Genomic DNA, 10,149 nt, shown 5'->3' on the forward strand with positions numbered 1-10,149 from the left:
GAAGCAATATATAAGTCAAGATACAGAACACGAAAATGAGATACATCAACTAATGTCTTGGGGGTTTGTGATAGAAATCTCAACTTCATTTATGTATTACCTGGTTGGGAGGGATCAACCACTAATGACCGAGTATTGCGAGATGCTGTTGTACGAAGAAATGTGTTGAAAGTACCTCAGGGTATGCTAAAAAATAGGCAGACTGTAACACCCCTAAATATTAACCAAGAGTCGCATGTCGATTTACCATTGCTTAAGTACTACAATATGTTTTAATGTCATTTTGGGAACTTGGAATATTGTGATAATTGCTAACTTGCTTAACATAAATTGTGATCGTAATTTAAGGTATTGTATTGGGTAATTTCATAATATTCTAATTAGAATTATGTATAGCTTTAAAAAGAGATGAGGGATATACATATATGTGTATATGTATGCATTTTGGACAGCACACAATTTTTTTTTTGGGCAGGACCCTTGAAGGACAGCTGCCCAAGTGATAAACATCACTTGTTTGACTATATATTTTCACACTCCCTTTAGTAAATTTGTTTTCCTCAAATCTTAGAACCTTACATATCTAAACAGATTGTTCTTCAAAATCACAAGAGAAAAACTTGGCCCTTTTGACTGGAATTCGAGACACACACTTCTTTTTGGTAAGTGACGAAATGTGTTTTTGAGCTGGGTAGTGTTTGGTATTTTATGTATATCTCCTTCTCTAGAACTTATTTTACAGTGAATAAATATGATTTGGAAAGCTAATTCGTAGACCTACAACTTTTATGTTTATGTAAAACTCTGATTTAGCAGTTATGAATTCAAAATATGGGACACAACATAGGACAAGTTCTATCCAGATTTTGAAATTACAAATCCTGTATGAACAACTGTTAGTGTTTTGAATATATCTTGTTGTACAAAATATATTTTGCGGTGATTCTTGTTTGTTTGCAACCCTAAGAGATGTATCTACATCTTTCATGAGGTTATAAAGTCTAGTTTTGTCGTTTTCCTTTTCAAATCTAAGTTGCGACATGAGGTACTAGGCTGGCCATAATCACTGTTTTGGGAGGACAGTCGTATTTGTACAGGCTAAGCTTACTTGTGATGATAATCCCGTTTTACATCAACATTATTGAGCTGCTAGGAAGTAAATAAGTTATTTAATTGTATTTTTTAAGGTTGTATATACTCGTGAACAAGTTGAGGACCTTAAAACGTTGGTTGGTCTATGGTCTAAGCTCGCGAAGTTGTGTTGGACTGTTTTTTTGCTAAAGCACTGAGGTTTATGTTTAAACTTGTGCTTGCACTCTTTTAACTGCTGGTATATCTAAAATTTGATCTTGGTACCTTGGTTACCTCTTGCCACTTTGCATTGTCGTGATGGTATCCTTTAAGACGCTTGTGTAACTCACCCACTTGTACGGATTGTTTGATCACTTGGGACTCTTGTTGGGACCTTGTCCTTCTTGTGGATGTGACTTTGTCACTATTGGCATGCCTCTTGATTCAGATCATTTGCCATCTTGACTCTAAATTTTTAGTCCGTCTTAAGAATGGAAGTTGTCCATTTTAAGTACGAACTAGAAAGCCATTTTTAATATGGTTCTTGGTTCTCTTGATTATTGGGCTTTGACCCTTCTTGATACAGGGCATCGACCCTTCTTGATACCTGTTTGTGCTTGGTGTGACGACATGGTGTATATATTGGGCGAGCCTTGTTATTGAATCTCTTGAAAAATGGTGCTATGAGCGTTCTTGACATTTGGACCTCTAAATATCGAACTTGATACCTTTATTATATTGTTTACTTGATTTAATTATTATGTTTCTATGGTGCTTCCCATTTGGACTTCTAACTATCTAATGGCTCCGAACCTATAGTTTTGCACCACTAAGCTATATGTTTAGCGATAGTTGTTTCTATGGTAGAGAATGATCGAGAGGAGGCGTGAAGTGGGCAATTAGAGATGGAGATTTTGAGAGCTTTAAGGAAGATCACATTTGCATATAGTCATCTATATTTTGTATAAACCTTGGGCCTTGTACATGATCTATGTGTTGTATATTAACATGAAATTTTGAGGACTAATTTGATCATGTCACCATGGGTTGTAATATAAGTATGGCTCTATGTTTTGTTCTTTTGGGGTGTGTAAGCCCAAGTCTTGTAACATATTAAATTTATTATTAATTTTAAATGATTGTGTGAAGCATGAACGACCTAGTTTGGGTACTTGAAAGTTGGTAATATTCTTTTTATGTCATTTTTACTAGTGTGAGGACAATATATGCATAAAAATCTCATGAGTTATTGACTATTTCGGAAGGGTCGCTACACAGACCCTTGTCTATTTCTACTACATCAAAATAGAATAATATTTAAAGTAATTATATTATTGTTTACATTTTTAGGCAAGTACTATTTGTACGATGGAGGATATACAAATGTAAATGGTTTTCTGTCTCTCTACCGATGATATAGATATTGGCTAAAGGATTGGCAGGGTGACAATCCATCACCTTGATGTCGAGAAGAGGTCTTTAATATGAAGCATGCTAGGGCGCGTAATGTTATTGAAAGAGCATTTGGACTATTAAAAGGACATTGAGGAATTCTTAGAAGTCCTGCGTAGTACTCGGTTAAGGTTCACAATAGAATTATTAATGCATGTTATTTGATACACAATTTCATTCGAAGAGAGATGAAAGTTAGCCCATTAGATGTGGAAATGCAATTCCACATGGAGACTCAACATGAACATGACAATATTAATACAATTGAAGCATCTGATGAGTGAACTACTTGGAGGGATGAACTAGCTCAGTCTATGTGGAATGAAAGATTGGGAAATCAATCTTTGTAATTTTAAACTATGTGGTCACTTTTGGTGTGCTTGTGCACTTTTGTTTTTGGTTTTCCGCTCACCGTAAAATGTAATAACTTTTATTATTTTGTGAAAACGAATGGTCAATTTTTTGTATATCTCACATTGTTGTCTGTACAGACAAATAGTGAATCTCAATGTATATCTATTATTTTTGAATAGAAGTAGTGAATTTGTATATATGTCTTTCACATTATCTTTTCCCAGATCAATCAAGTTGTATTACAATTTATTTGGTTATAATTGAAATAATTTACTTGTAAGTTATAACTTAGTATTACTTGTGATTTCATTTATAATTTTACAGATTGAAATGGCTAGTTTTACTGCTGCAACATCTAACACGTCCAGAAAGAGGGCAAGAAAATCAACACCTTCATCTCGAAGGGTATGGACTCCAGAAGAGGAACTTACTCTTGTAGATGGATTAAAATAATTGTGTGTTAATGGTTGGAGAGGAGATAGTGGAACCTTTAGGCATGTATATTTAATGGAATTGAAACACTACATGAATGTTCGTCATCCTAACTGTGGATTGAAATCTCTACCACATGTTGATTCTAAAATGCGAGCATGGAAATAGAGGCAACAATATCGTTGCTAAAGAGTCGAAGTGGTTTATGATTCCAATATAGTGATGGAAGTATCTTAGTTGATGATCCAAAAGCTTGGGATGACTTGATAAAGGTGATTTATATTTATTTTAAATCATTAGGGAATTGCTACTTACTTATATTTTCTCTTGGTTAATGGATCTTTGTCTGTGGAATATTTTTAGATACTTCATGTACTTGTTCTTTATTTTCTTAGGTTGATCCAAATGCCAAGTCAATGAACTTAAAAAAATGGCCATTATTTGCTGATCGGGAAGAGATATTTGGCAAGGATAAAGCTATTGGAGAGTTTGTCGAAGGGCCAGAAGATGTAGTTGAAGAAATAGAAAGAATTGAAGCTTAAGAAATTACTAATGGCACGTCTGTGGGATTTTCTATTGATGTTGTCGACGTAGATGATGCTTCAGGCATAAGAGAAGATAAAGCTGCTCAAGAGGACCTAATGTATCAACTGGAGCAACACAAAGTCCATTTACTGCTCAAAATGAACGTAATGAATCAACTATAGCAACACAAAGTTCATTCACAACTCAAAAAGGTGAAACCCATCAATCTCAAAAACTAATAGTTTTAAAACATCATCTTCTAAAATCAATGAAAAAGGTAGATGCAAAAAAAGAAAAACAACTGAAGTTGATAATAAGACTGTTTGTAGAGGTTTGATGAAGGTGATGAAATAATTCACTGAAAGCCATGATAAAAAAATGGCTTCTTTAGTTGACAAGCTAGGAGAGCGTGATCTATCTAAGATTCGTGGTAAGATATTTTCTATTATTGGATCCCCTGCATTTGAAATATACAACTCAGATGAACGAGTCAAGGTAGCAATGAAAATTACTCAAGATATAAACAGGATGGAATTCTTCTTGAGCATCAGTGAACTTGAACGTCACAGTATGATATAGATGATTATTAATGATAAGCTTTAAATCACTGAATGGTTTTTGTGTAGCTATTTTGTAAGGTCTAACCATAATGAAATTTTTTGTTACCTAGTAGAATGTCCACAAATGTACATATATGTGAATGTTGTGGTCTTAAAGTAGGTTGTTTTTGTATAACAAATGCATGATTAGGTTCAACATTAGTGTTTTTGTAAGTAGCCAACCCAGATGTTCTTCATATTGCTAAAAATGCTGACATAAACGGTAAGTTCATCTTCTCCAAGGTGTTTTTAATTCCTTCTTCTCCGAGACTGTATTGAAATTTTCTTTTCTCGCAGACTATTCAGCGGTTGGAGTAATCACAAAGATCCAGTCAGAAATACAAAGTACTCAGATGCTATTTTGTCAAGTGATTATATGTTGTTGGGGATGGAATTCAACTTTTGAAGCTTGGTGTTTGTCATGGAAGGATAATGTTACAAAAATAGGAGACTTCATTTGAAAAAAAATGTAATTGTATGTCTTTCTTGTATGTGCCAGCTTTTGTAATTGAAAAATGAATTATGTAAGTTTCATTCACTTTAAATGAAGATGTGTCTAATATTTTAACAATGAATTATGTGTGAGTGAATTCTTTCCTCATGAATGCTTTCTCATTTAGCTTAATTTGTATAGTCACGTAGTTGATGTGCTCTAAATAAAGAATATCACATCATTATTGCAGCACTACCAGGTTGGAAATGACAGACAAACTATAGTAATTGTGACAAAGACAAGGATTTGAATCCTCTGGATTGATAGTTAGTGAAAGTAATAGATTAACATTTTAAAGAGCAACTAATGCACTTTCAAGTAAAGAATGGAAATAAAGTGATTTTGATAAAGGTTACAACTATCTATCTACAATAGCTATCTATTCCTCATATTATATCTAATTGTATTTAATTAGAAGTGATGAAAGATCACAGTTATCTATCTACCATACACAATTGAAATGGTCAACATTGGAGGTAATAAATCCATCCATCATTTGGTTAGTAATGAAAGATTAATGCAATTCTAAGGAGTGAATGTCAATTGAATGATAATCTTGTTATGGATTCCGAAGTTATACTTTGAGCAACTAATGACACAAATAGGCTTGCCAGATTTTAGAACTGTTGGAAAACCATTTGGACTAAATTTCCAAGTTAAAACGCCTAGTTGCACAAACTCAAAACGAAAACCTCGATATTCGAACCAACCATCCTACTAGACCAAAAATGACTTTCTCGATCTAACTGCGCTGGCAAAATTCTCATCCGATCACTTTTTACTAAGAATATTGACTGAAGTCAAACTTTGAGTAAATTTCCAAGTTAAAACGCCTAATTGCACAAACTCAAAATGAAAGTCTCGAAACTCGAACCAACCATTCTACTAGACCAAAAATGACCTTCCAAATCTAACTGCGCTAATAGAATTCTCATCCGATCACTTTTTACTAAGAATATTGACTGAAGTTAATCTTTGACTAAATTTTCAAGTTAAAACGCCTAATTGCACAAACTCAAAATGAAAGCCTCGAAGCCCAAACCAACCATCCTACTAGACCAAAAATGACCTTACGGATCTAACCGCGCTAACGAAATTCTCATCTGATCAATTTTTACTAAGAATATTGACTGAAGTCGAACTTTGACTAAATTTTCAAGTTAAAAACCTAAATGCATAAACTCAAAATGGAAGCCTCGAAACCCAAACCAACCATCCTACTAGACCAAAAATGACCTTCCAAACCTAACCGCGTTGACAAAATTCTCATCCAATCACGTTTTACAAAGAGCATTGAATGTAGTCGAATTTTGACTAAATTTCCAAGTTAAAACGCCTAATTGCACAAACTCAAAATGAAAGCCTCGAAACCCAAACAAACCATCCTACTAGACCAAAAATGACCTTCCGGATCTAACCACGCTGACATAATTTTCATCCGGTCATGTTTTACCAAGAATATCGACTGAAGTCGAACTTTGAGTAAATTTCCAAGCTAAAACGCCTAATTACACAAACTCAAAATGGAAGCTTCGAAATGCAAACCAAACATCCTACTAGAACAAAAATGACCTTCCGGATCTAACCATGCTGACGTAATTTTCATCCGATCACGTTTTACCAAGAACATTGACTAAAGTCAAACTTTGACTAAATTTCCATATTAAAACGCCTAATTGCACAAACTTAAAATGGATGCCACAAAACCCAAACCAATCATCCTACTAGACTAAAAATGACTTTCCGGAGCTAACCGAGTTGATGCAATTCTCATCTGGTCACAATTTACCAAGATATTTGAAATTTAGTTAAAGTTTGATTTCTTTCAATATACTTGGTATAACATGATCAAATGAGAATTTCGTCGGCACGGTTAGCTCTGAAAGGTCATTTTTGGTCTAGTAGGATGTTTTGTTTGCGTTTCAAAGCTTCCATTTTGAGTTTGTGCAATTAGGTGTTTTAACTTGGAAATTTACTCAAAGTTTGACTTCAGTCAATACTCTTGGTAAAATGTGATCATATGAGAATTTCGTTAGCGCGGTTAGATCCGGAAGTTCATTTTTGGTCAAGTAGGATGGTTGGTTTGGGTTTCGAAGCTTCCATTTTGAGTTTGTGCAATTAGGCATTTTAACTTGGAAATTTAGTCAAAGTTCTACTTCAGTCAATATTCTTAGTAAAATGTGATCAGATGAGAATTTTGTCAGTGCGGTTAGATCCGAAAGGCCATTTTTAGTCTAGTAGGATGGTTGGTTTGGATTTTGAGGCTCCCATTTTGAGTTTGTGCAATTAGGTGTTTTAACTTAGAAATTTAGTCAAAGTTCGACTACATTCAATATTCTTGGTAAAACGTGATCGGATGAGAATTATGTCAGTGCGGTTAGGTTCGGAAGGTCATTTTTTGTCTAATAAGATGGTTGATTTGGGTTTCGAGGCTCACATTTGAGTTTGTGCAATTAGGCATTTTAAATTGGAAATTCAGTTAAAGTTCGACTTCAGTCAATATTCTTAGTAAAAAGTGATCAGATAATAATTCTGTTAGCGTGGTTAGATCAGGAAGGTCATTTTTAGTCTAGTAGGATGGTTGGTTTGGGTTTCGAGGCTCCCATTTTGAGTTTGTGCAATTAGGCGTTTTAACTTGGAAATTCAGTCAAAGTTTGACTTCAGTCAATATTCTTAGTAAAAAGTGATCAGATAATAATTCCGTTAGCGCGATTAGATCCAAAAGGTCATTTTTAGTCTAGTAGGATGGTTGGTTTGGGTTTCGAGGCTCTCATTTTGAGTTTGTGCAATTAGGCGTTTTAACTTGGAAATTCAGTCAAAGTTCGACTACATTCAATATTCTTGGTAAAACGTGATCGGATGAGAATTCCATCAGAGCGGTTAGGTTCGGAAGGTCATTTTTGGTCTAGTAGGATGGTTGGTTTGGGTTTTCGAGGCTTCCATTTTGAGTTTGTGCAATTAAGTGTTTTAACTTGGAAATTTACTCAAAGTTCGACTTCAGTCAGTATTCTTAGTAAAAAGTGATCGGATGAGAATTCCACCAGCACGGTTAGATCTGGAAGGTAATTTTTGGTCTAGTAGGATGTCTGGTTCGGGTTTCGAGGCTTTCGTTTTGAGTTTGTACAATTAGGCGTTTTAACTTGGAAATTTAGTCCAAATGGTTTTCCAACAATTCTAAAATCTAGCAAGCCTATTTGTGTCATTAGTTGCTCAAAGTCTAACTTCAGAATCCATAACAGGATTACCATTCAATTGTCATCCACTTCTTAGAATTGCATTAATCTTCCATTACTAACCAAAGGACGGATGAATTTATTACCTCCAATGCTAACCATTTCAAGTGTGTATGGTAGATAGATAACCGTGACCCTTCATCACTTCTAATTAAATACAGTTAGTTACATTATATGCCTTTTTATAGATCTAAAATTTCATTATCTTCTAAGAGGCAAATCTTGAAGAACGCTCAATCTAAATTCTTTCTTTGAGGTTAGAAACTTTTGAAATCTAACCTTTTCTTATGCTTTCGTCTTCTTCTTATCATATTGTTTTTTTCCCTTGTAAATCTAGTGAGAGACAAATGCAATATATGTGAAAATAAGTTAGTATACTTTTGTAGTGAATTAAGTTAGTATAAATTGTGATTTTTTACATTCTTACAGATTAAAATTGGCAGTCCGACTAAAAGAAGGTCTAACATGTCTCAAAAAAGGGCAAGGGTGTGGACTCAAGTAGAGGAACTCACTCTGGTTGATGGATTAAAAAAGTTATGTGCTAATGATTGGAAAGAAGATGATGGAACCTTTAAACATGGATATTTGATGGAACTTGAACAACACATGATTGTTTGTCATCCTAATTGCGGATTGCAAGCTCTACCACATACATTTTCAAAAATAAGAGGGTGGAAAAAGCATATATGACCCTATCGTTGGCAAAAAGTCGAAGTGGCTTAGGATTTCGATACAACGATGGAACTATCTTGGTTGACGATCCAAAATCTTGGGATGACTTCATAAAGGTGATTTACAATTGTTTAAATTATTAGTAAACTAAAGCTAGTTAGTTATAGTTTCTCTTGATGAATATAATCTCTGTCTTTGGAATATTATCAGTTATTTCATATACTTATTTCTTTTTTTTTTCTTAAGTTGATCCATATGTCAAGTCAATGACATTTAAGAAATGGCCATTATTTGCTAATTGGGAAGAGATATTTCGCAAGGATGGAGCTACTGAACAATTTGCCGAGGGGCCAGAAGTTGGTGTTCAAGAAATAGAAAGAATTGAAGCTCAAGAAGTTGTTAATGTCATGTCTGTTGAATTTCCTATTATTGTTGTCGATGAAGCTGATGCTCCAGCTAAAAAAGAAAATCATTGCTCAAGGGGAACCTAGTGTATCAGCTGGAGCAACACAAAGTTCATGGAGTGCTTTTTAAGCATCAATGAACTTAATCGTTACACTATGGTATGAATGATTATTGATGATAAACTTTAAACCTTTGAATGGTTTTTGGTGTAGCTACTTTGTAAGGTATAAGTATAACCATGGCCTAGTTAAATTTTATTTTGCCTATGTTTTATGTGCCAGTTTATATAATTTAACAATGAATTATGTAAGTTTCTTTCACTTTTAATAAAGGTGGGTCTAATTTGATTCCGTGAGGCCACAGTACTAGAATTTCAGGTTTGTCTCAATGATATATGTTAGATTTGTTGTATTCTTCATCTTACAAAATTTATTTTGTCACTATTTTGTTGCTTGAAAAATGGACTCTCAATTTTAGGATATGGCAGAATGTGAAAATTGTAACTGAATGAATTATTTAGTATGACAAAACTGAAATTTAGATTTAATGTACTCCATTATTATTTTGAAAATTAAGTAGACATTTAAATTGTTGAAGATATTGTCTATGGGTGAGGACAATGTCGATAATTGTTGAGGATAATGTCTAGCAATAGATTGTTCTGTTGGCAGTAAGCATCCTCTATCAATGGTTCTTGCCATAGGAAGTAAACCATATCTATCAATGTGCATATCAATGGCTTTGCTTGAAGTAAGCTCTGGAGCTTCCACTAGTTCTTGCCAAGACTTTTGTAAATATGATCTCCTTCATCAAATAGAAAAAAACAAACTTCCTCATTTCTATATTATAGATTATTGAAGTAAAGGCTTCAAATATAATATCTAGCATTAGTACGCAGTGTTGATCAGATGTT

The sequence above is a fragment of the Solanum stenotomum genome, chromosome 1 (assembly GCF_019186545.1).
Source record: "Solanum stenotomum isolate F172 chromosome 1, ASM1918654v1, whole genome shotgun sequence".
Lineage (NCBI taxonomy): Eukaryota > Viridiplantae > Streptophyta > Magnoliopsida > Solanales > Solanaceae > Solanum > Solanum stenotomum.